This window comes from Dermacentor albipictus, chromosome 10 (genome assembly GCF_038994185.2).
Source record: "Dermacentor albipictus isolate Rhodes 1998 colony chromosome 10, USDA_Dalb.pri_finalv2, whole genome shotgun sequence".
Taxonomy (NCBI): Eukaryota; Metazoa; Arthropoda; class Arachnida; order Ixodida; family Ixodidae; genus Dermacentor; species Dermacentor albipictus.
The window spans coordinates 90642415-90667376 of NC_091830.1; the positions used below are offsets into that span (position 1 = coordinate 90642415).

General features: G+C 46.6%; 1 protein-coding gene and 1 long non-coding RNA gene across 7 annotated transcripts in view; one reads left to right on the forward strand and one right to left on the reverse strand.

The window, feature by feature from the left end:
- The first annotated feature begins 6482 nt into the window (after positions 1 to 6482).
- The window catches only part of LOC135918142 (uncharacterized), a 295422-nt gene continuing 276942 nt past the window's right edge, over positions 6483 to 24962 (forward strand). For 5 of the 6 annotated variants that reach the window (XM_070527127.1, XM_070527131.1, XM_070527129.1 and 2 more), the window contains exon 1: positions 6483 to 6578. The gene's annotated coding sequence lies outside the window, so the exon portion shown is untranslated. The remainder of the gene's footprint in view (positions 6579 to 24962) is intronic. The other variant, XM_070527132.1, reaches the window with a different exon arrangement.
- Positions 8478 to 24305, reverse strand: LOC135903494 (uncharacterized). Its single transcript, XR_011509065.1, has 4 exons — positions 23974 to 24305; positions 20621 to 20707; positions 14282 to 14495; positions 8478 to 8667 (listed from the first exon to the last, which is right to left on the reverse strand). It is a non-coding gene; the product is annotated as an uncharacterized lncRNA (long non-coding RNA).

A 24962-nucleotide genomic window follows, 5' to 3' on the forward strand; every position in this document is an offset into this window, starting at 1 on the left:
CGTCTGCCCCTAGTCCAGGGCTCCGCTGGATGCCGCTGCCACCTGGGCTCGTCAGAGCAGCCCTAGTTGGACGTCCTGACGGTCGCTGGAGAGCATTCCTTGCCATTGCTCCGCACTCGGGTTTGGTATTATTGGTGCCGCATTTGTTTTCTGGCAGGCCCACGTTATATGGTAGAGCGTGGGTGTTTCCTGGCACCAAGGGCGTTTGTCAGTGTACTGTGTGAGTTGTATTTTACTGAGGGTGTTTAAGTTCGGATATGCACCCGTCTGTAGCAGCCGCCAAGCTACGGAGTCCTCTCTAGTGAGAGAGCTATGCGGCGGGGGGTACCGCTTGCTGCTGCCCTTATAGTGGTTTAGGATAGCCGACAATTCTCTGGGGACTGGCTCGGTTTCCTCGAGGTCATTGGCGGAGGGCGCTCGGTATGCAGTGTATCCTAGAGCTACCCTGTCGACCTCACGGTTGCCTTCCACGTCTGTGTGACCCGGCGTCCACATTGTCATGTGTCTAATTGATTGTTCATTTTCTGGGTTTTGTGTGTGGGGATCTTCAGAGGGGAGGATGCGGAGCGCTCTGCCACCTATTCTGCCTAACATGTAGCCTCGGCATGCTGTTTGGGAGTCGGTTAGTATTGTTAACGACCGCCTAGTCCGATAGCCCTCCGCTGCCGCTAGAGCGACGGCCGCTTCTTCAGCCTCGACTACCGTGCAGTCCCGTAGAGATGCGCTGAGGATTTCTCGCATATCCGAGTTTATCGCCGCCGCTACTGCGTTGGGGTTGGTCTGTCTTGCCCTTCTGGTGTATGTGGCTGCATCGACGTATACCGTTGTTGCCTGGGAAGCTAGTGACTTTTCGATGTATTCGGCTCTCGCCTTCCTGTGTTCTTCGTGTAGGTTGGGGCCCATGTTCTTGGGAATGGGAGCCACCTTGATTGTGTTTCGTATTTTGTCCGGGATAGTCACGGTTCTTTGGGTTTCTTGCGTCTATTCGCTGCATCACAACTTCTGCAGAAGCTCCCTGCCAGACGGAGTCTGTTGTAGTCTGCGCAGCTGAGCAACATGTTGTGCCTCTCTGAGTTCTTTGAAGGTGTTACGAAGTCCTAGTGCCAAGAGCTTCCCCGTGGATGTGCGCGGAAGGTGGAGTGTGGTTTTGTATGCCTTGTGTATGATCGCGTCTGTCTGCTGAATCTCGGTCTTGATTGGGTTGTAGTACGGGAGACTGTGGGTAACCCGGCTGATCACCAGACTCACAACCAGCTTTAGCGTGTCTTCCTCTCGCATGCCTGAGCGTCTGTGGGAGATGCGCGTTATCATGCGAGCGACTTGTAGAGTTGATGTCTTCAGTAGAGCGAGAATGTGTGAGCAGCGTTGATTCGACTGTATCCACATGTCCAAAATTCTTATGAGCGTTTTCTCCGGTATTAGTTTTCCCTCGAGTTAGACGCCAAGCTTGAGCTCGTCGCTAGTCGGGACCGTGCTATTCTATTTTCCTCTCCAGACTCTGAGCAGCTCAGATTTCTCGGTGGAGCAGGCTAGACCTCTTGCCCTCACGTAGTTCTCTACGCAGGTCGCAGCCTCCTTTAGTCTTTCGTCTTTTTCTTTAAGTGATCCCGCGTTTGTCCAAATGGTTATGTCGTCGGCGTACATGGCATGGTGTATGCCCTCGATCTCTTTGAGTTGTTTCGCAAGGCCGATCATTGGTGTGTTAAATAGCGTTGGTGAAATGACCGATCCCTGGGGGTTTCCTTTGTTGGGGGTATGGAACTTCACTGAGCGGAGTTCTCCTTGCCCTATCGTAGCTGTTCTGTTGGAGAGGAAAGCTTTGACGTAGCCGAAAACACTGCTGCAACAGTTTAAGTCACCCAGGCCCGCTAGGATGGCTTCGTGGCTCACGTTGTCAAAGACTCCTTTAATCTCCAATGCCATTATCGCGTTCTCTCCGTTCCTGGGAACGTTGCTTACGATTTCTTCCTTTATCTGTAATAGTACGTTTTGGGTCGACAGCTTCACCCTGAATCCGAACATACTGTGGGGGTATAATTCGTGATCCTCTATGTATTGTTGTAGCCTTATCGTGACCACTCTCTCGTACAACTTGCCAAAGTATGATATGAGGGAGATGGGTCTTAGGTTTTCGATTTGTAGCTGTTTGCCCGGTTTTGGTATCATAACTACCTCTGCATGTTTGCAATCCTCGGAGACGGTCTCCGCTGCCCAGTGCTTATTGAGGAAGTTGGTTAGTTTTGCGACTAGCTCTTCACTGACATTGCGGATGAGTGCGTTGTTAATTTTGTCCGCACCCATTGTCGTGTTTGTAGTTGTGCTTCTCATTGCTGCATAGACCTCTTCACGAGTAAGGGTCTGTCTAAGCTTGGATTTTCTCTTCCCCGGTAATCCTCTGTATATGCCGCTGGGTTCATGTCCCCGAAGCATTTGACACGTGCATTGTCCAAGAGTTCCTCGTCGGTTCCTTCGAATTGGTGGATTAGCCGGTATATTGCTTTGTTATTCTCTGCCTTGGTTTGAGTCGGATTGATGAGCGCTTTCAGGATATGCCACGTCCTAGCTGTGCTCAGGGTTCCGTTCAGGGAGTCGCTGAAGTGTTGCCAGTTTGTTCTCGCAAATTGTGCTGCGTACTCCTCTGCTTTCATTGTAATTTCTGCTATTTCAAATCTGAGCTTCCTGTTGCGTTTCTGCCTATTCCACCTATTGGTTAAGCCGCGTCTGGCGTCCCATAGCCTAAGATGCCTGGCGTCCACCTCGGGTGTCTGCGTTGTTCTTTTGACCTCTTTGGTGTGCTCGCCTTCTCTCTGCTTGAGTATGTTTCCCCATTCTTCAATCGATTGGATCCCTCCCTCGCTGAGGTGTCCATCACATGCTTCTCTAAATGCGTTCTAATCAGTGATTTTGACTGTTCCTAGCTGCTGTTTAAGTCTGCCTGAAGTCACTTGGGTTGTGAGTATGTAGTGGTCGCTCCCCAGATTTTCCATCAGGTTACCATTGCGCCTGCGATGGTCCTTTGATGAAGGTGAGGTCCGGACAAGTGTCGGTACTGACGCTGTTGCCTATTCTTGTCGGAGTTTCCGGGTCTGTGAGGAGGAGGAGGAGTTTCTGCGTGACATTCTTTTTGTTTTGCAGGTGGCGGGCTCGGGTTGCAGTTTTTGAACCGTCCAACCTCTGCTGACAAAAATATCCGGTATGCAAGCTATCTTCAAGACGTTAAATCAGTACACATGTGTGAATAACTTTGGCTATTAGCGACTCTGCTATACTGTGCCGAGCAGCCGTATAAGACACAGGCTCTCGGAATCCGTATGCCAGTATAATTTAAACCTTGCGACTGTGACGAACAATGCCACAAACATCGCCTATAGTATTCCATCATTAGCAGTCACTGATTCACGTAAACCATGATACGGAGAAGTGTTGTGCTTTAATGGAATCGTTAACCGACAGATTTTATTATGCTCATATTTTGCAACATTAAAAAAAACTTGTAATATGACGCCAGAAGAAACATGCTGTATGGTTTAGCCGTTGCCAGCGACAAATTGCAATACATGCCCTGTCATCTTACGGACGGGACATTGGCCGGCGTTCGCAGCTGTTCGTGTAGCCACATCGCTGTCCTTTGTACTGCGAGGATCAGGATTCATAACGTTCATATTGGCGCTGGGCTGCGTCGAGATATGTGGCCCAATGGCACGTAAATCATGATTACGGAATCGTGCTGTGCTTTAAAGGAATAGTTAACCGACAGATGTTATTATGCTCATATTTTATAACATTAAAAAAAACTTATATTATGACGCCAGAAGAAACACACTGGACAGATAAGAGAAATCTTTCTGTGAATTTCGCAGAGGTGCACACGTACGCTCGTACAGCTCTCCCCATTTGTACTCTCCTTCCTTGTGCGCGCGCGGGTTGCGCTGGTTATAGAAATTCCGCCATGCCAGCTAAGCGTTTGCATGCTGTTGTTGATTTCTGCTTCGTTTCTTGTTTGACTTTTACTTTATCAAGGATTCAGGAGATGGCCAGTGAAGTTTTAGTCTCCTGTAGCGATTTCCTCTAAAGCTCTTGCGGGATGTGGACAGAAATTGCAAATTTAAGGTTGTTACAAACGCTTAGCACAGAGCTACGCATCGTTCTGAACCTGAATGCAGCGTTTTTGCGCACAACTTGATGACAAAGAATGAGTGGGCTGAGACACGAGCGCAGATTTAGAACAGTGTTTTATTTTGAAGAAAGTGACCACATATATAGCACAATCTGTGACGCATGACGTGGGCACCTCCCGCAGAAGATTCTTATCTCTGCGCAAGAAGGGTATCTCCGTGTTGGAAATTGCGATAGGCGGTTTTGACACACAGGTGTCGCCACACTTGGCAATCAATTCCGCGTCTGCGATTTCCAAATACGCTGTTCTAAGTCTTCGCTTGTGTGTCTCAGCATCTTCTTTGTCCCGGTCTTGTGCGCAAAAACCTGCATTCATGACCTACCAGCATGCCCAAACAGTAACCTTAGCGTTCTATACCGTTACCGCGACGATCTCCAGTCTCCGAGTCAGGGCATGTTTTGGTATGAACGGCACAGGTGGTATTTACGCGAATGCGTGACCACTTGTTATGGGGAAGAAGGCGGAGGTTTACAAGCCAGCCGAGGAGCCGCCAAGTGTGCCCCCACGTGGCGACGCGATAGTTTGACATTGATGCTTGTGTGTTTGCAGGAGCAGAATGTTTCCATCTGTCACGGAGTACTGCGTGACAGATGGAAAACTCGACTGCTGCGATCCTCACGTCAGCGTTCGTGTATGGAGAAGTCCTACCCTGCCTTATGCCTACCCCCATAATAAATGAGATATTTGACGAAGTTTTCACCTCCGTTCTTACTTTTTATTATTTACATGTGTTTCTGTTTAAATTCAAATGTATGAATGAAAACACAGCAAGCATCGCGAATATAGGCCACTGAAGTCGTGCACGCAATAAAAATGGGTTGCGTGCCGCCGCTCAGAGGCATTGCGCTCGTGACTGCGAACTCGTTGGTTAGATTGTTTGTTGTATAGACTCTGTGTTAAAGAGGAGCTTTTCTTTGCGAACCACGCCCGTGACCGTGAGCGCTGTGGCGTTGCAGTTCTCTACCCTATTACGCCAAGCTATCTCAGCGCAGGACGCGTGCGATGTCACCGCCACTGAGTTCCACGCACCAGCACCAGATGACGCTCGCCTCGACGCATCCGCGGCAGTGGTGGCCGTGCAGGGGAAAAGAAAAAAAATATTATCCAGGAAAAAGCCAGGACACCGCGCGATTTTTTATCTTCAACCACTGTACCACCACCACATGGCACTCGCCTTCGCGCATCGACAGCCGCGGCGGCAGCATCGCGTTAGCGTCTCTGAAATCTCTCAATAAAGCATTCCGCGCAATTTCGTGCAGATATTCAAGGCACACAAAGTCGTGGTTCGACTATTCATGCGCTCACACAAAGCTTTGTTTTATATTGATTCCAACTCGCTGGATCTGCTGCATATTTTTTTTTTGTCTTTGAATTATCGTTGCAGGGAGATCATTTTGTGTATTTTAGCAACTTTTTGGTCGAAGGCGCCGTCATCCCGTTTTCAGGAACACCCGTGGGTGTCAGTGTCGGGCACGCGAGCACTCACGGCATTCGCAGTAGTGACGCCGACAAAATAGTGAGAACAGCAAAAGTATACCTTGAAGTGGCCAACCTTATGTGGCGTGAGCCGCTGTGACAGGCCACCGCTGTTGCAGACAACCGATGTGTAGGGCCACCTACTGACTAGTGAAAATCCGTGCACATAGCATGTGATAGAATAAAACGGGGCGCACTTACGTTACAAGCACGTTTTTATAATGCAACTACATTATTATGACAGATCTCGCCACCGTAGCGCGTGCCTAAAAAACGAATTGGGAGAGACTGCGGAAGGTGAGCGGAAGCTTACGGGCACTGCGGAATTCGCGGAGCGTGCTAAGTAGGAACATTAACAGCATTATTTGGCCATGCCAAATGAGTTATAATACAAAAAAAAACTCGTTCATTTTCATATGACTACCAGCTCAAGGCGTCACAATATCTATCAACACCTCAAAAAGGAAGAAAAGAGAAAGAAGTGTTGAAGTACAAACATCAAATCAATTTCATATTCCTCATTGCTTTATTTAACTACGCAGTGTACGTTAAGTGTACTCGCGTAAACAGGGAATGTGTAACTGTGAGTTGTGTACTTTTTCTACGAGCCATAACCGCGTGCAGCATAAAGATTTTGATTTCGAAGATTTTCTGAACGATAAACGGAAGGTGCGTTTAACTGTTTACATTTGGTTAAAGGAAACATAAAGTGAGGTAATTAGTTTAGAGAAGAATTGCTTCAAAAACACCCATCTGGGGTCGATTATTTCATTTTCCCACAGCATACATTTACTTCTTGCTGACGTTTTCGTCATCCTTTTCATCATAGACAGCGCGTTTTCTCGTAAACGAAAAAGAAGACGGGCAGCGAGAAAGGCAGAGGAGCCGCACCCAACACGAAAGCAGCAAGCCGGAGCAAGCCCATGTGAGTACTTTCGCAAGAGTGTATAATAATTGATAGCCCTATCTCACTCTCCAGCATAATCTGTCACGCATCGCAAACGTCGCGATGTTTTATGCGATTAGAACCCTTGGAATACTTCACGATCTTTTCGCTTTCTACCTGTGTGTGTATGGGTCCAACGGTCAGCCCACCAGCTTGGACTACTGGGTATTCCGTGGTGCATTGGGTGTAGAATCAGGTTGCTGCGCTTTAGGAACCGAGTTTCGAAGCAGCCATCAGACCGACGTGAATCACTGGCTATGTAACACTGGTTATGAGTCAATGTTCGATGAAAAATTAAGATTGAATATTTTTAGCCTCATTGGGGTTGTTCGGCATCTGACTCAAGTGATATATATTCAGACAAGCTTCTGTCAGAAGTTCACACGCACACAACACGAGGAATTCTTTGTTGAACTGTTTGATGGCGCTGGGTTATCCAGTGTCGTTACATTGAAAAATATATGTAATATAAAAAAAAAGCTAGCGCCCTCCTTAGTAAGCCTACTGCGGGCTGTAAGGAGAGCTTGACCGCACTGCCGTTTTTAAACTGGGATAGTATTATAAGGCCATCGCGAGTAATTTTACTTTAATAACTGGCCACACACACACTTGGTTTTCGCAGTAACTCTCGCATCCTTCTATGTCGGTGGCGAGAAAGTGCTTTCGTTACGTGAAGCAATGCACAACTTGTCACCGACGGCATCGACAAGTTACTTGGGGTGTCCTTGCCCGGTAGTCTGAGGTTTGGGCTTCTCCAAGTATGCTTTAATAATTAATGTTTTTCGAGGAAGAGCGCATGTGCCAATATTTCTTTGTTGCACGTGTATGAGTGACATTATAAGGACAGCTAGAAGGCTCTTGCCAAGCACGGCAACTGCCTCATTCTCCCTACAGCGATGTGTTTAAAGAAACAAGATGTTCCAGAGCTTTGTGACAGCACCACGTTTTTAGGTAAACGTGAGACATTTGCGTATCGTGGCATGACGTGTTATAAACATGTTGATGGCCAATATATTCAATGAGGGACGCTGAGGAAGTTGTTCGAGTTACTCTACATGGCAACCTTTGGGGTGCCAGAGCTGCGTGTCACTTTTCCATTTGCCACTCACGGCTCCTAACGCCAGGCACAGACAGGTAGTTTCGCAAGCAACCATGTGACATTGAGTAGCCACCCGTAATGCACGGACTGTAGCACAGATCGACAATTTCGCGATAGCAGGCCCACCCTATCGTCACGGTTTGTGCTCCATTCAGTTAGCAAGATCAGGACTACTGCTTCCGAAATTATTCTTATTGTCTTTCAGTCTTTATAGCAAAAATCACATGACACGTACTTTTCAACTCGGTTTTTTTTAACTCACTCATATTGCTGGGTGGCACTTGTTTCGGCAGATGGCGCCCCTATTGAAAATTTGCCCGATGCTGGGCATAGTGGAATCCATCATCATGGTGGATTATGGTGATGGGTGGCATGCCGGGTGACGGGTGGCACGGTGGGTGCTGGGTGGCATGCCGGGTGACGGGTGGCACGGTGGGTGCTGGGTGACATGGTGGGTGACGGGTGGCATGGTGGGTGCTGGGCAGCATGCTGGTTGCTGGGCACAGCGGATGCTGGGCGGCACGGTGGGTGATGTGTGGCACGGTGGGTGATGGGTGGCACGGTGGGCACTTGGTTGGATATCATTGTGGGCGCAGCACGTCAAAGGCAAGTTGTGTGATGAATTGAAGGAGCAGCCATTGCTATACGGAAGCTCATGACGGGCTATCTTTATATGTGATGTTGAGTCTTATGAAGTGTACAGTCTGTATATACATGTTGCCAAGATGCGGCTATTTTCATGCCATAACGAATCAATCTGTAAAGCACCATACTACGTAGCATATCATCACACTTTATTGAAAAAGCATCACTGGACTTGTACTGTATTTACTTTTGCACTCGCTTGCCCTGGCGTCCTGCTTGTGTAAAAGAAAGCTCCAAAGGTACTTTCGCAGGGAAGCAAGGTGGTTCTCCGGATGTGGTGTAGGTGGCATCATTGGATGGTCATTATGTATTTCTCCAGGCAGTCTAAAGGGAGAGTGCAATAAATATATAAGTAAATTGTTTTTCCAATGATTTCCAGCAATAAGTGAATGAAGAAAATATGCTCTTATCACTTCAAAAAAAGTTTCAGATAACAAAATGCAGCAAATGTCACACACAAACATGCTACCCAGGGCGCAAGCAGGCACAGGTTTATTTGCAGTGAGAATGCATACACATGCATCACATTGTTTTGCAGATTTACATGGAATTTTTGTATGTTTTTTGCCAAAGCCACGCCTCTTCTCATCTGGAGGTTGGCTTAACTGCAAAATTTAGACACATGGGAGCTGTACTCAAAGCCTCATGGGGTGGATATTTGGCTTCTGATTTTGCATAATTTGTCTGCTCTTCGACCACCCAAATTCGGAGAACCACAATTTGCCTACACTGTCTCTAACGCATGCAGGAGAGCTGCAAGGTGCAAGCTGTCTGGTTTGTCCATTCTATCATTTGTTAGCTTTACTTATTGCTCATGCGGTTGGTGAGGAAGTCGTAACTTTAGCATTTGCCATATAGGCATAAAAGATTTCATGTAAAAGCTGTATAATGGCTGGCTTGCAAGCTTTATTTAGCTGCAAATGATGGCAACTAATGTTTTAAAGTGAAGCTTTTTTTGCCTCTTCTCCCAACATTACGGGCGCTGCAGCTGCTATGGTCTTGTCATGCATGCCGTTGGATTTCTTGCAACATTACCAGATGGCGCTCACCTCTGCACATCCTGACCGGCGCTGCTGCCCCAGCATTTCACCGTTAGGGTGTATTGCACGTACTGTCCTGGTTTTAATTTCTATGCGAGAAAAATGCAGATGCTGGGCTGTGGTAGTGTAAACATTAGAATCGTCCTTAGTCTGAAGAGAGCGCTTTGAGCTGGAATCTCAACAGTGTGTTGGCCATGTATGTAGAAGGAGCCCATTAACACGCGCCAGCAAGGCGTGCACTCGACGTCGAGGACACCCAGACTTGAAAGAAGTGTCACACAGAACAGGAGCGTCTTTGCTATGCAGTGAAATGTAGTGCAGACCGCGAACTTATGTATACATACAATTACAATACCTAATTGAAGTATGCACAGCCTCATAATTCAATTAAAGTTTAATATTTCTGCCATGATGCGCTGCGCCATGTGAGGCAATGACAACGCTCAATTCCCTCTCAGAGATTATGAACAATGACTCGCAACAACACCTCAAGCAAACACATCTCTCTGTGTGTTATGCGGACTATGCAGACAAACAAAAGTGGTGCATGCAAGGTAAAGCTTAACACCAACTCGCCACTTTCGTATTGGACTAAACGCTGAAAAAATTACAAACTTGCTACTAACATCACCGTTAATTATTGTCAATCAATGCAAACAATGTGTGCTTCGTGTACATCGATTCTCACAGGGCATGGGATCTGCCATTTTTTTGTACTTTTCAATCTCCATATTGCTACTTTGCTAAGCTAACCTAAATCTTCAATGTAAAAAAGCCTAAAGAAGCATCTTAACGTAATACAGAGCAATCTTTCATGCTCGTCTGTTTAAAAAAAAGCATATTTCTGTAGGAAATGAAATCTTCGGCAGAGTGTTGATGCGACTACAAGAGTACCTGGTACTTTGATCCATAAAACAATTGAATCTTGGCAGAAGAATGCCAGTTACAGCCACACTATACAGTCCTTTCTAATCCAGGCTGGCAGGAATCGCTGGAATTCCGCATGATGCCCAGCACCTTGCTTTTCTTGGCACCGAAGAGAGGCATGAAAATTTTAGGATGCTTTGCGTAGAACAAGATCAGCTATGCAGATCAGAGCGTACATGCGAATAATGTACGAGGTGCTTTCTTTGTGTAGCAGTTCTTTCCTCATTCTTATGCTTAAATAAAATGAGATCACTGAAAGTATGCCGAAAGTGCTGTTAGGCCATGTCTTACAAACTTCAATAATCAGAACATCCAAAATCAAGAAAGCGGCTGACAGATGGAATAGCACACTGTGGTATGAAGGTTATAAACACAGATGAGGTGCCTCAGAAAGGCTGGCCAACGTTTCGATAGGAGCTATCTTCGTCAAAAGTGGCCTGGTCAGCCTTGGTATGTTAGTTTTAAAGGACAAGTAGGGTGACGTCACGTGCAGTTGTTGTCAGTGGCAGCTGGTTGTAAAGGGAGAGACATTAAAGAGAATGAGCGCTGTCGTCTGACGTCTGTAAGCATGGTTCCTAAGACGAGGGCACAAGACCGTGAGGATAGGAAGGCGGCGAGAAAAGAAACGAAAGAAAAGGAGAAAGAAAAGACATGCCAAGAGGCTAAAAAAGAAAGACAAGATAAAGACGGGCATGGGAGCGTGTTAAGGAAGTGAGGGGTTAGGGAGCATTCAGGAGTGTCATTGGCGGCATGTTTCTGCCGTTTTAGAACTGGTCAGGCGGTCAGTGTGCGAGTAACAAAAAACACCCCAAAAGACATCAGTTGAAAGAATGACTTGAGTAGCGTAGCAGCAACGCGTCGGGTAATGTTGAAGAAATTAAGATGGCGACAAGGAGTCTGGGATGCAATGCATGTGGTAGCTGGCAGAAAGAAGCATGGTGTTTTAGGGATGTCAGCCTCAGTAGCTCAACGCAGGTGTCGTCACAGTGGTATATAGAGCTGGTGATACCCTGTGTGACTGATGCGCAGAAAAAGGTATCCTGGCATCTGGGGTTTTGGATTGTGGTGGTGAGGGTGTTAAAAAAGTATGATAGAAAACAGACAAAAGGGGGGAACTGAAAGTGGAATAACAAATAGGAGGGTTACATGAGCAAAAGCGGGCGGAGGCAGGTGTACATGGGAAAAGGGGTCATACAGTTGATATAAACATTAAAACATGAAAGAATATAATAAATTGAGTAGTAAGCAGGTAAAAATTAGAAACGGTGGGATAGGTGACGTTAAGAATTAAGTTTAGGTGGTGGCACAATGTGTTTTGTGGCTTGGTTGATGACATGAGGCTTTCCGATTTAAGTTACAGCTTTAAAGTTTTTAAAGATTCTAAGTTGCTATGTGTTAAATTGATTTCCATTGGATGAAGGCATTTAAACTTGTGTATGAGGTATGATTCCATATATTTCCTCTAGCGAGGTGAGCGGAAAGTTGTAGTCTATAGAGCCTTGCTTTGTCACATATGACATGTTCATTGAAGTGGCTGGCTACTGCTTTAGGTAAATTGTTTTGTATCTGCGCGATGACCGTTCAGTCTTTTATGAATTTTTTGTCCCGTCTCACCTATGTATTATTTGCTACAAGTGGCACATTCTAGACAGTAGACTGCATTGCTTGATGTGCAGATGAAACTCGAAATTACCTTGTTTGAGTAATTTGATGCTGTACTTATTACTGTAGTAGTAGATTAAATGTGTTTGCATGTAGAGCACCCGGGCAGCCACAGGGACTGGTTCCCAACTTCGTTGTTGTTTTTAGTTTGGCACGTACAAGAATATCCTTAATATTATAGTGTTGCATCTCAAGACTACTGTGGGCAGGGCGGGAAAAATCTTGTTTCTGGTTGCTGGCGAGAAATGGGTAGTATTTATTGAGGATGTTGTTCATGTTTGGCAGTGTGTTTGAGAAATTAATAGTAAGAAGAGGCGCTGTTCTTTGTGATCCTAGGGTGGGGCTTGAGCACCTCGGCTCAGTCAGGTTTGGTTGCATTGGTGCAGGCTTTCTGAAGGGGACTCTTTGGGTGGTTCCCGTTTGATAGGGTTTCTTTAAGGTGATCAAGTCTATCTATGTAGTCTTGGTTTTCAACGCACATGTTACGTAGCCATGTGCTTGGCCTTTAAAGATGCCTTCTTTGCAATGTGGCTTGATGGTGGCTTGTATATTCTAGGTACTGTTGTTTGTCAAAGGTTTCCATACAGCATTGTCATTAGTGTCCCAGTGTCAATGTATATTGTTGTGTCCAGAATGTTTATGCGCTCAATTGAAGATTTTGATGTGAATTTTATTGTTGGGTGAAAAGAATTTAGAAATCCTACATATTTATCTAGGCTGTCTTGACCATGTCACCATATTATGAATATGTCGTCTATGTATCGTAGGTATGTGTGGGGCCTGTCAGTGCAGCGCAATAGGAAGTCTGTAGAATCCCCATAAATATGTTCGCATAAATATGTTTTCCCATGTACATCTGCTTCCGCCCGCTTTTGCTCATGCCACCCTCTTAATTAATATTCCAGTTTCTGTTCACCCCCATATTTGTCTGTTCTTTATTATATTTTTTCGAAACACCCTCACCAACACACTCCAAAGTCCCAGGCGCCAGGATACCTTCTTCGGTGCCTCAGCCACACAGGGTATCGCCACTTCTGTGTACCGCTGTGACGACACGTACGTTGAGCTACTGGGATAGAAAGACCATGCCGCTGCCTTCCAGCTGCCCTATGCACTGCATTCCGGACTCCTTGCTGCCATCTTAACTGCTTCTAAATTATCCGACGCATTGCTGCTATGCTACTCAAGTCATTCTTTCAACTAATGTCTTTTCGGGTTGTTTTTGTTACTCGAGAACTGACCGCCTCACCGGCTCCTTTAAAGCCACAAGAACATGCTGCCAAAGACACCCCTGAATGCTCCCTAACCTCTTGCTTCCCCAACACCTTTCTTTGCCCTTCTTTTTCTTTTCTTGTTCTTTCTTTCCCTCTTGGTGTCTCTTTTTTTCTCTTTTTCTCCCCGCCTTCCCACTCCCACTATTGTTCCTACGTCTTAGGAATCATGCTTACAGACATCAAGTGACTGCGCTCATTCTCCTTCAAGTCTCTCCCTTTACAACCAGCCACTCCCGACAACTGCATGCGACGTCACTCCACTAACACTTTAAAACTAACATGCCGAGGATGACGAGGCAGCCTTTGAGAAGATAGGTCTTTCTAACGAAACGTTGGCTACCCTTTCTGAGGCACTTACCCTTTACCCTACCCTTTCTGAGGCATCCCAATAATGAGAATAGTGTTTTGAAATTGCATGGCTGTGAACGCTGCAGATTGTAAAGCAGCACATCAGGTGACCACAGTCAACACTTAAGAAGGCAGTGGTTTAAAAAGCTTCTTTTAGACCATACAATTTGCCAAGCTGTGTCGGAACCCAATTTTCTTGAGAAGCATTATTTCAAAACAGTGAAATGAAAGCTGAAGCGTGAAAAGCTACAATAACGCATGCCAAGTCTACATTAGAAATTTCAAAGACAATGAGGTGCTTAAATGTTCACTTCTGTTAAGACAATGAGCAACAGGTCAATGCAAGCTGTTAAGGTCCTGTCAAAATTAACCGCTCGTGTAGCCACCCGACTTTCTTGATTGTTTTTAATTGAAACTGATTATGGGGGAAGCTTTGTGGGCGGTTTTCGCAGGAAACCCATATCCCGAAATTATCTTGTGCTGCTTTTCATACGCACAGAGACATTTAAATTGTGTGTCGAGACACAGTGCATATACAGCAGAAGAAAAAGATATAATATATAGGCACTTGCCTCATTCTTGCTTTGGCATTTCTTGTCGCTCTGTATACATCATGTAATGCTAACTCATTCAGATAACTTGCAGATATGCAGTTATGTTTCTTAAATGAGGTGACTGTTGACTTACTTTTCAAAGCAGCCACTTTCTCCGGTGTTGCCGGAAGCTTCCCAGATGCGCGGCACATTGTTCGGCAGGCCTGTCCAGTCAGGCTGCTTTCACCTGCTTGCACTGGTGTCCACAGGTGCCATGCCACCTCTAATGGGCACTTTCCGTCGGAAGCAGACTTTAATATGTAATGCCACTTGTTGAGTGGCATCACAAATCCCACACCAATCTGTACCTGCAATAGATATGAAGTGTTTTTTTCCTGAGCAGTATTCTTAACACTAAAACGCACTTGTATAAAACAATATGATATAGGTTAATTAGGTCCGTCAATTTCTGATGCAACTCTATAATTTCCAATTTCTGCCCCTCGAACAAGTTTTAAAAGAAACTGGGGTTAAACCCAACCTCACCAAGAAATTCATTTTTGTGTAAAGGTATAAACTAATAAAATTTTTCCATTTTAAGGGCAGCAAACACTCATATCTCGTACAGTCTAACCTTGCAATAATGAAATTAACAGAGAAAGCGAAACAATTGATTCAAATAGGCGCACCGCCATGCAGAGAACAGTGCAAGAACGAGTGACGTCAAGGCCTCCAAGATTGCAGTGTCACACGGAGAACAGTGCAGCACATGTTACCTAGAGACCTACGCGCGCCAGTCTCCAAAATCCACCACCATCACACACTACATGGCCTTGTTCTAAAGAACACTGGAGACATGCCTTGAAAGTATGATTACCCTTGCATGGTTGACAACAAGTGAATTCTTTTGTGGGCTCTGAAAACCACTCGCACCACTCACTGATCTCAGCAGTTATATTTTCGTCATGACTAAACTGCAGCGATGAATGCGCCAAGTCCCGTCACAACTTCAAACTTCAGAACTCGGTGTGCACGCTCCTTTTACTGCGACCAGGTTTGAAATGTTTGTTGTAACAGTACAGCGCTAGTACAGCGGCAGCGGAATTCTCTTTAGGGACAATTGCACCTTCTACATCTTTTTGTAGGTTTTTGCGCAATATGTGCGTTGCTGCTTTTTGTCATTAAGCCCTTCTGTTGATGTCTAGCGCCCGTTCAGACTGTGTCTCTTTGTGTGTGTGTGTGCCCTTGCACTTGTCATGATGTCCAAGTTCAGCTACCATCAACTAGAACTAAGTTTTGCATTAATCAGAAGTACATATTAGCACGCTTTATAAAAAGCGAAAGGATTAGCACTATGCTGACCGGAAATGAGAAATGGTAAGAATATTCTGGCTGAAAACAACATTTCATGTTTATCAACACTGACGGGCAAGTAAGTAAGAAAGTTGGTGTACGTTAATGTTTACCTTTTGAGTGGCACAAGGGACAGAAAGAAGACTACAAGACACGAAAACTACCAATTCAACATTAATTTTGATGCAAAAATTAAAGATAATATTTATACTGCGTGTGCCCTTGCACTGCACAAGCGATCTTTTAAAACAAAGGGCACAAGTTGCAATACAAATGTATAAAATCATGATAAACAGTACTTGCATAAAAATAGAACAAATAAGCACAGAGTGATCACTATTCTGTGTCATTTAGAGAGTATTCCTCTTTGTAATGCAATCATAATGAGCACTGGCTGACAGATGTCCCTCTTTTTTAAATGGTATGCCTCAGTGATATTGTTGATCAATCGGTTGCCTTAAGTAAACAAAAGAGATGAACAATCTAAATCTGGCGTACATCACCAGTTGTGTCAATGCATTGTCAAGTGGGATGAGCATGCTTGTCCCTTGAGTGAATAATAGTGCTCTCCTGGGCACATGCTTATACACCGGCCAGTCTGCCCCATGTACAAGACCGTCCATTCTTAGTACGAAGATGGTGCAGAGTGGCCGAACTCCGCGGATTGCCAGCGCGCATGGCATGGCTGTGCAACGGAGCTAAGCGGTGCAGGCGCACAGGGGCTTAGAGGTGGGACTTCATGTCGTGTGTCATCCGCTAAAGCATGGCATGCTCCCGCACTTTAGCAGATGACACGAAGCTCCACATCCCCCCTGCGCCATGCACGCTGGCACTCCGCGGGGCGTGGTCACGCTGAGTCGTGTTCGTGCCAAGAGTTGACGACCCTGTACATTTGACCAAACATACACATGAACAGAGGCATAGACTACACTACTAATGACGGACACAAGACATTTAGTGGTAATTTATACAAATCTCCCTTGTCTGGACGCCTTTCTCAATGCGCTTGTGGAATGCTATGCACACATATTTCGAGCGAAAAAATAAAGTAGGCAGGTATGCAGCACAATCCACAAGTGAACTGAGAAAAGCGAGCAGGCAAGCGAGGTACGCTTGGTTAAACATACCACGAAATATGTCTAGTGCGTGTTAGGGGCAGTGTACTGCATTCTAATGTTAGGAACTAAATATGTACCAAAAAAATCACCACATTTTACTGAGAAGACCGGCATGCTCGTCTGACTTGGCCGTGCATTGCCGCGATAGGGCTTGAGGCCGGATTAAATTAGTTTATCTATTTCCACCCACGGTGAAAAATTGACAAGAGAAATCAGAGAGGCATACCACAAGACGTGTGAGCAAGCCCCGATTATGAATGCATGAAAAAAGGCGTCCTTTCTAGATGACAAGGGATAGAAATTAGTCTGACTATTCACCTTTTTTTACGCAAATACTGTTTATTGTGATTTTTCACCTTTGTATTACAACTCACAATTTCCTTCTGAAGCAACTTGTGCACAATATAAGCACACATTCAGTGTTAATTTTATTCCTTCTATCAAATTCAGTCATCACTGGTCATGTTGTATGGTCTCCCTTCCTTCACTGTGTAAATTTTGTCCTCAAGAGTTATATGAACTCACTGGCGAACTCAAAACGACACTACAAATTTCACCTAGAGGATACGGCTGCTTCTCAGAAAATGCACAAATACGGCGACAGGTGTCTGTTGGCACACTGTAGCAATAATGGGTGGAAGCGACCTTTGACATTGCTGCAATACATCAGTTGTCACATGGCTACAACCCTTAAGAAACAACAGAAATGTAAGTGCACAGCAAAAACAAGCAGGTTCGTCAACCACAAGTTTGACTTCAGCAGCCAGAACATAGGCAGTTTCATATAGCTAAAGCATTAGCTAATATGTGGAAAATACATGCACAAGCACCCTTAACTTGAAATACCTGCATACCAACATAAAACCATGAGTTGCAGTGCATATGATGCTTGTTCGTGACACTAGTATTTTGTGAAAAATACTTTTTGGATTACGTACAATGCTTTCAATTCATCTGCCCAGTAATCAAAGGCGTTTGACAGCATTACACTTTGTACTTGCTAGTTGAAAATATTCTCACCTGAACAGCACCAAGCAGAATAAATAGAAAACAGCCCACTGTGCTAACCAAATATGTGGAGAGACCCAAACTAATAGAATTATTTCTGGACAGCTGTAGACTTAGAGCTTGTTGGCTGATAATCACTATTAAAATTACACCACTGCCAAGCAGATGTTCTGTGTGGTGCTGTTGAAATCAAGTTCACTTGATGAGCAACATAGCAATAACCAGCAAATGCTTTAGCAATAGCGAGCAGGCAATCTTGCATGTGCAAAACTGCATGCTTATTTAATGATAGTGCAACAATAGACTGAACTATGTACCAACTATGTGGTCTATGCAGTATAGACAAAGTCGAAAACGATGCAACTGGACACAGACTCTGCCACAATGCCTACTTGCATGAATGGGTATAGCTTAAGAAGAATATAAAAAAATGTAGAGAAAGAAAGCAAGCTTACTAGAAAACTCCTCACTGCTGTAGTACTTACAGCACAGTGAATACTGGCCTTCATGTACCATTTAAAGAAATTCAAGCTCGTGTCCATTGTTCTGGGAACTTGAGAAATAATTGTGAAATTAATGGAGAAGGTTGGGCTAGTTGGCGTTGACACAGCTCCTGTGACATAGTTACTAGCACAAACAAGGTGTATGGAATAAAGGTCGGACTAGCCAAAGCGGTAGACTTCAACTGACAAGCTTTATTCAGAAGAAACACGCAAACAGGCCACCGCATGCTCAGTTAATGTGGAGACAGATGCATAAACGAATGTGCCACATAGGGGGATAACGAAATGCACATAGAAGCTGATAAGCATCCACAAGAAGCCATTACAAAGCATTCACCAGATTTTTCTGAAGACACAACACTTATTTATCAGCTGGTACCAGTGATGGAGTGCTTATGCATTCATCAGCAGCTTTCGAAATGCAAAACACCCCAAACATTTCCCTATATAACTGCCTGGCAAACTCACTGAGCACTGGTGTGTTATGAAAACATGGGGAGCATTTATGGGTACTTTAACAGTGATCAGCCAAGTAGCCAGCGCCTGTGAGAGCATTTACAGCGTTCCGGTACTCCCCAAGCCACTCATTCAGGCACCTGTTTGTTCAATATACCACTTTCCACAGGGAAGTGAAATGTAGTATACCACCACTACATTTCAGTTAACAAAGCAGGTGACATGCTCCTTAGTGCATGTACCTTGACGCCCGGCAATGTTTACCAACTTGCATATTCTTGTGAGCGTTAGCGGTGCTGAAAAAATGCCTACACCAAACTTGTTCGCCACCTTTCTTCTAGGCGGTGAGACACCCTGTGTACGTATGGCAGCGCTGCACGGCTACCACTGGGACATGCGTTACTGCACATCCAGTGGGCAATGTGGTAGTGCCAATGACTTTCTTGTTGTGCTGGCTTTGCTGTTAAAAACATTGTGGGTGTTTTCGAACAGTGTTCAGTAGGACTCAAGTTCACACATGAGTTGCCAGAAGATGATCGCCTGCAATCATTCGATATTCGTATAATTTTAAATCATACTTTCCTTTATTATATATACTCTCTTAGGAAAAAGAAGCCCTTGCTCGACTACCGTTTGGCATATTCCATGTTAAAGGATGCATAGCTCCTAGCTGCCCGAGAGCTGTTCTGGTTAAATCTTGTGCACCAGGTTTCCTGCAGCGCTCAGCAACAAGCGAGCCATTTATGTAGGGCCGGGTATCTCGATAACACCTTGGTGTCAATTAGTGGGAGCCTCATTAAAGAGGTAAAAACAGATCTGGCAGCTGCTCGGTGCAATAACGCACGTCCCAGTGGGCGCCCTGTGGCTGTGCCATCTGTACATGGGGTGTCCCACCACCTAAACAACGTGGCAAACCAGTGCAGTGTAGGTGTTTTCTTCAGCACCACTAGAGCTCGCAAGAATGTGCAGGTTGGTAAGCAACGCCGGGAATCAGGGTACATGCACTAAGGAGCATGTCATCCACTTTTTTAACTGCAATGTGGGGGTGGTATACAGGATTTCACTTCCCTGTAGAAAGTGCTGTATTGGACAAAAGGGCAGGTTCTTGAATGAGAGGCTTAGGGAGCACCGGAACGCTGTAAACGCTCTAGCAGGCACTGCCCGTTTGGCTGACCACTGCCGAAGATGTGCTCGTAAATGCTACCTGTGTCTTCAAAACAAGCAAGTGTTCAGATGGTTTGGCAGGCAGTTAGATAAGGAAATATTTGGTGTTTGGCATTTCAAAGGCTGTTGATGAATGTGTAAGCACTCCTTCACTGAAACTCACAGATAAAGGAGTGTTTGTTGTACCTTGAGAAGAACCTGCTGAATGCTTTGTAATGGCTTGTTGTGGTGGGCGGTATTGGCTTTGTTGTGCATTTGGTTTCCTCCCATGTGGCACATTTCTTTATGCATCTGTCTGCAGATATTTTTGAGCATAAGGTGGGGCCTCATTGCGTGTTTTCTGAATAAAGCTTGTAAGTTGAAGTCTAGTGCACTGTCTTGTGCAACTTTTTTCAATTAGTCTTGTTCGTGCAAGTAACCCTCACAATAATTGTAATACCAATCTTAAACAATGGTAAGCATGCTGCATACTTAGACCTGTGACATATTTGGCCCATTACACTTTTAATGCTTACGTGTGCAGAAACTGCACAAGCGTGTAGCCTAAAATAAAAAAAAAGTGGATATAAAAGGTATAACACAGGAAAGTTTGAAATCAATAAAACAAAATAACAAGAGGTAGATATAATGTGTACTAAGCAAAATAAAATGTAACGCGCAGCGAAGTGATTGATGCAAGAAAAAATATACCTCAAGACATGTTAGATCTAGCTTTAAAGTGAACAAGGTAATGTGTACATAATGTATACAAACACAAATAAGCAGCAAGTTGAATAAAGTTGAGCAGATATTTAGCCTATTTAGTAAGCACTGCTGAGTAATATGTCCATAAACTTATCGACGAATGATACCGAGATCCTACTTTTGCAAACACATACACTTCAGTCATACCTGACCAGACCATCCGATTACACACAGTGCTGCTGCAGCCATAGCTCCTCCATGACGTGGACACTGTTGTTGGTCACGGCCTTGCCACTGCAAGATAGGTTCTGTGTTAACTTATAGCAGTGGCACTTTAAAGAAGTCATTGTGAACACATGCAAGGAGCACAGAAAAAGTCACAAAAACAATGTTTGCACCACTGCAGGGTGGGAACAAAGCACAAGGTCAAAGTTACTGATGAATGTTGTGATAATAGGGACCTCTTCATGACAATAAAATTTTAAGACCTACAGCTACAGCACATTACAAACAAATGTTTGTTTACGTAACAATTCATTTTTTTCTATCGGTTAAGCAACTTTCCCTTGTCATCTCTAGTTATGTCAAAACACCTTGTCTCAAAACGTAAGCTGTAGTAGTAGCAAGCCGCAATTGCTTAAATTTTTTTGCCCGAACCCTATGAGGGAGATTTTGTGCGCAACGGCGACGTGCGACGGCTTTGAGCGAGAAAACGGGCCGTCGCGCGAACATATCGCTCGTTCATTGTCGCCTGGTTCTGGAAATCTAGAATTCGTCGCTCGTCGCCCAGAAGTGCTATGAGCGAACACACAAAAGCGCGAAGCCGGAACTGGATGTACTACATCAGTCGAGTACTACCGCTTGTTGCACGGAACAAGCAAACGACTATTTTCATACGTGCAAGGTTAAGAACCTACTGCAAGACTTTAAAGAAATGTTTTACGCTGCTCCTTTGAGTAAAACACAGCAAACTAAACTAATAATGCACACTTTTCGCGCGTATTTGCTGCCCTCATACCGGCAACACCGGGGAGACGGCTCTCAATGTCGTCGCTCGCATAGGGTACGACCTGTAGGGAACGAGCTAGCGCGACAGCCATCTACATCGCGTCTCTGTCGCGCGCAAGACCGCTCGCATGGGGTACGACTTGTAGGGAACGAGCGAGCGCGACAGCCATCTACATCGCGTCTCTGTCGCGCGCAAGACCGCTCGCATGGGGTACGACTTGTAGGGAACGAGCTAGCGCGACAGCCATCTACATCGCGTCTCTGTCGCGCGCAAGACCGCTCGCATGGGGTACGACTACGACTTGTAGGGAACGAGCGAGCGCGACAGCCATCTACATCGCGTCTCTGTCGCGCGCAAGACCGCTCGCATGGGGTACGACTTGTAGGGAACGAGCGAGCGCGACAGCCATCTACATCGCGTCTCTGTCGCGCGCAAGACCGCTCGCATGGGGTACGACTTGTAGGGAACGAGCGAGCGCGACAGCCATCTACATCGCGTCTCTGTCGCGCGCAAGACCGCTCGCATGGCGTACGACTTGTAGGGAACGAGCGAGCGCGACAGCCATCTACATCGCGTCGCTGTCGCGCGCAAGACCGCTCGCAAGGGGTACGACTTGTACGGAACGAGCGAGCGCGACAGCCATCTACATCGCGTCTCTGTCGCGCGCAAGACCGCTCGCATGGGGTACGACTTGTAGGGAACGAGCGAGCGCGACAGCCATCTACATCGCGTCTCTGTCGCGCGCAAGACCGCTCGCATGGGGTACGACTTGTAGGGAACGAGCGAGCGCGACAGCCATCTACATCGCGTCTCTGTCGCGCGCAAGACCGCTCGCATGGCGTACGACTTGTAGGGAACGAGCGAGCGCGACAGCCATCTACATCGCGTCTCTGTCGCGCGCAAGACCGCTCGCATAGGGTACGACTTGTAGGGAACGAGCTAGCGCGACAGCCATCTACATCGCGTCTCTGTCGCGCGCAAGACCGCTCGCATGGCGTACGACTTGTAGGGAACGAGCGAGCGCGACAGCCATCTACATCGCGTCTCTGTCGCGCGCAAGACCGCTCGCATGGCGTACGACTTGTAGGGAACGAGCGAGCGCGACAGCCATCTACATCGCGTCTCTGTCGCGCGCAAGACCGCTCGCATGGCGTACGACTTGTAGGGAACGAGCGAGCGCGACAGCCATCTACATCGCGTCTCTGTCGCGCGCAAGACCGCTCGCATAGGGTACGACTTGTAGGGAACGAGCTAGCGCGACAGCCATCTACATCGCGTCTCTGTCGCGCGCAAGACCGCTCGCATGGCGTACGACTTGTAGGGAACGAGCGAGCGCGACAGCCATCTACATCGCGTCTCTGTCGCGCGCGAGACCGCTCGCATGGCGTACGACTTGTAGGGAACGAGCGAGCGCGACAGCCATCTACATCGCGTCTCTGTCGCGCGCAAGACCGCTCGCATGGCGTACGACTTGTAGGGAACGAGCGAGCGCGACAGCCATCTACATCGCGTCTCTGTCGCGCGCAAGACCGCTCGCATGGCGTACGACTTGTAGGGAACGAGCGAGCGCGACAGCCATCTACATCGCGTCTCTGTCGCGCGCAAGACCGCTCGCATAGGGTACGACTTGTAGGGAACGAGCTAGCGCGACAGCCATTTACATCGCGTCTCTGTCGCGCGCAAGACCGCTCGCATGGCGTACGACTTGTAGGGAACGAGCGAGCGCGACAGCCATCTACATCGCGTCTCTGTCGCGCGCAAGACCGCTCGCATGGCGTACGACTTGTAGGGAACGAGCGAGCGCGACAGCCATCTACATCGCGTCTCTGTCGCGCGCAAGACCGCTCGCATGGCGTACGACTTGTAGGGAACGAGCGAGCGCGACAGCCATCTACATCGCGTCTCTGTCGCGCGCAAGACCGCTCGCATGGCGTACGACTTGTAGGGAACGAGCGAGCGCGACAGCCATCTACATCGCGTCTCTGTCGCGCGCAAGACCGCTCGCATGGCGTACGACTTGTAGGGAACGAGCGAGCGCGACAGCCATCTACATCGCGTCTCTGTCGCGCGCCAGACCGCTCGCATGGCGTACGACTTGTAGGGAACGAGCGAGCGCGACAGCCATCTACATCGCGTCGCTGTCGCGCGAAAGATCACTTGCATGGTGTTTATATTTTTTCCCAATAACTGCTCACAAACCAACAACCGCTTAGACAGACATTAACAACCTCAAAGCATAAGTAAGAGAGGAAACGTCATTGCAGTAAGAATAGGTAAAGATGCAGATGAGTCTTTATTATCCAACTTCAGCAGAAAAGTGGCAGCTCGCGCAAATGAGGACTGTTGCCGAACCTAATCCCTCTCATCGGAAGGAAGCGCTCACCAAGACTTTAAATTTAGCATTAGGCCAATAAACTTGCGCAAGCAAATTATGTCAACCAACGCTCAGCAAGCATCGGCACAGTCAATGTCGTCGTGGGAGTTCGATTTCTTGCGCCCGCAAGGCACTCTAGGCACACACGAGAAGCAAGCACAGCATGCCTGTACTCACCTTTTAAATGGTACGATGCGGTCGAAAAGCGCCCTCCAAGTTGCCGGAGCTGCAAAGTTATTCCCGCATACGTGCAGTTGCGTAGTGGACGACCTGCGGAACGCTAATAATGCGCATCATTTCTTTGCGGCGTCCACCGAACTCTCCACAACCACCACGGACAAAGGGAACGCACTCCATGGCATGAAAATCGTTGGTCCACGTTTGCCTGGCGCACCACGCATACCGCGAGTATGCAGCGAGACACAAGCTATCTTCTGGCACTTTTGTGCACGCGAACTAAGTCACAATTCATTACACCAAACGCAAAAACACGATCAAACAAACACATCGTAGCACCTCGCACGACCGACAGCACATGTAAACAAGGGAACAAGACTGGTGGATGGATACTATGAGCAACGACTTTGAAATGGGGTAGTGGGTGGCGCCACCTGTGAACTTGGGAGTTTGGTTGGCTTCCGCGATGACTAAAATAATAACCAGCACACACTCGCTTTGTGCCTTGTTGCACCGAACTGCATATAAATGTTGCAATACATAAACAACCGTCGCACAGTTTATATTATCCGCTATACTTTAGCGCAGAAAGAAATTCTGTGACGTATTTTAGATTTCCAGGAGCTTCCGCCGCATGCGGGCAGTAAAAAGATGGCCTTCGAGATTCGCATATGCCATTCTTAGGAAGCCTTCTCTGGGCTGTAATTTGAAGAAATATGTATAAAAAGCTTTAGTAAAAAAGAAAAAAAACGGTGTGAAAAGCGAGGGGGTGGAGCCCCTAGCCCAGAACTCCACTGGCTTGTGCGGTCCGCCGTGCCTGGTCGTGGCTGGCGAGCCAAGTCTTTGCTCCCTTCCGGAAAGTTTGCCGCCTACTTTCAGCTGTTTTGAAGCCCATCCATGCCCACCCACAACGTCTTGCGCTACTGCCCGTGCATTGACCCGTGCTAGCTGCGCCGTCACTTCGTTTTAAACGACTTGTTGCTTTCGTC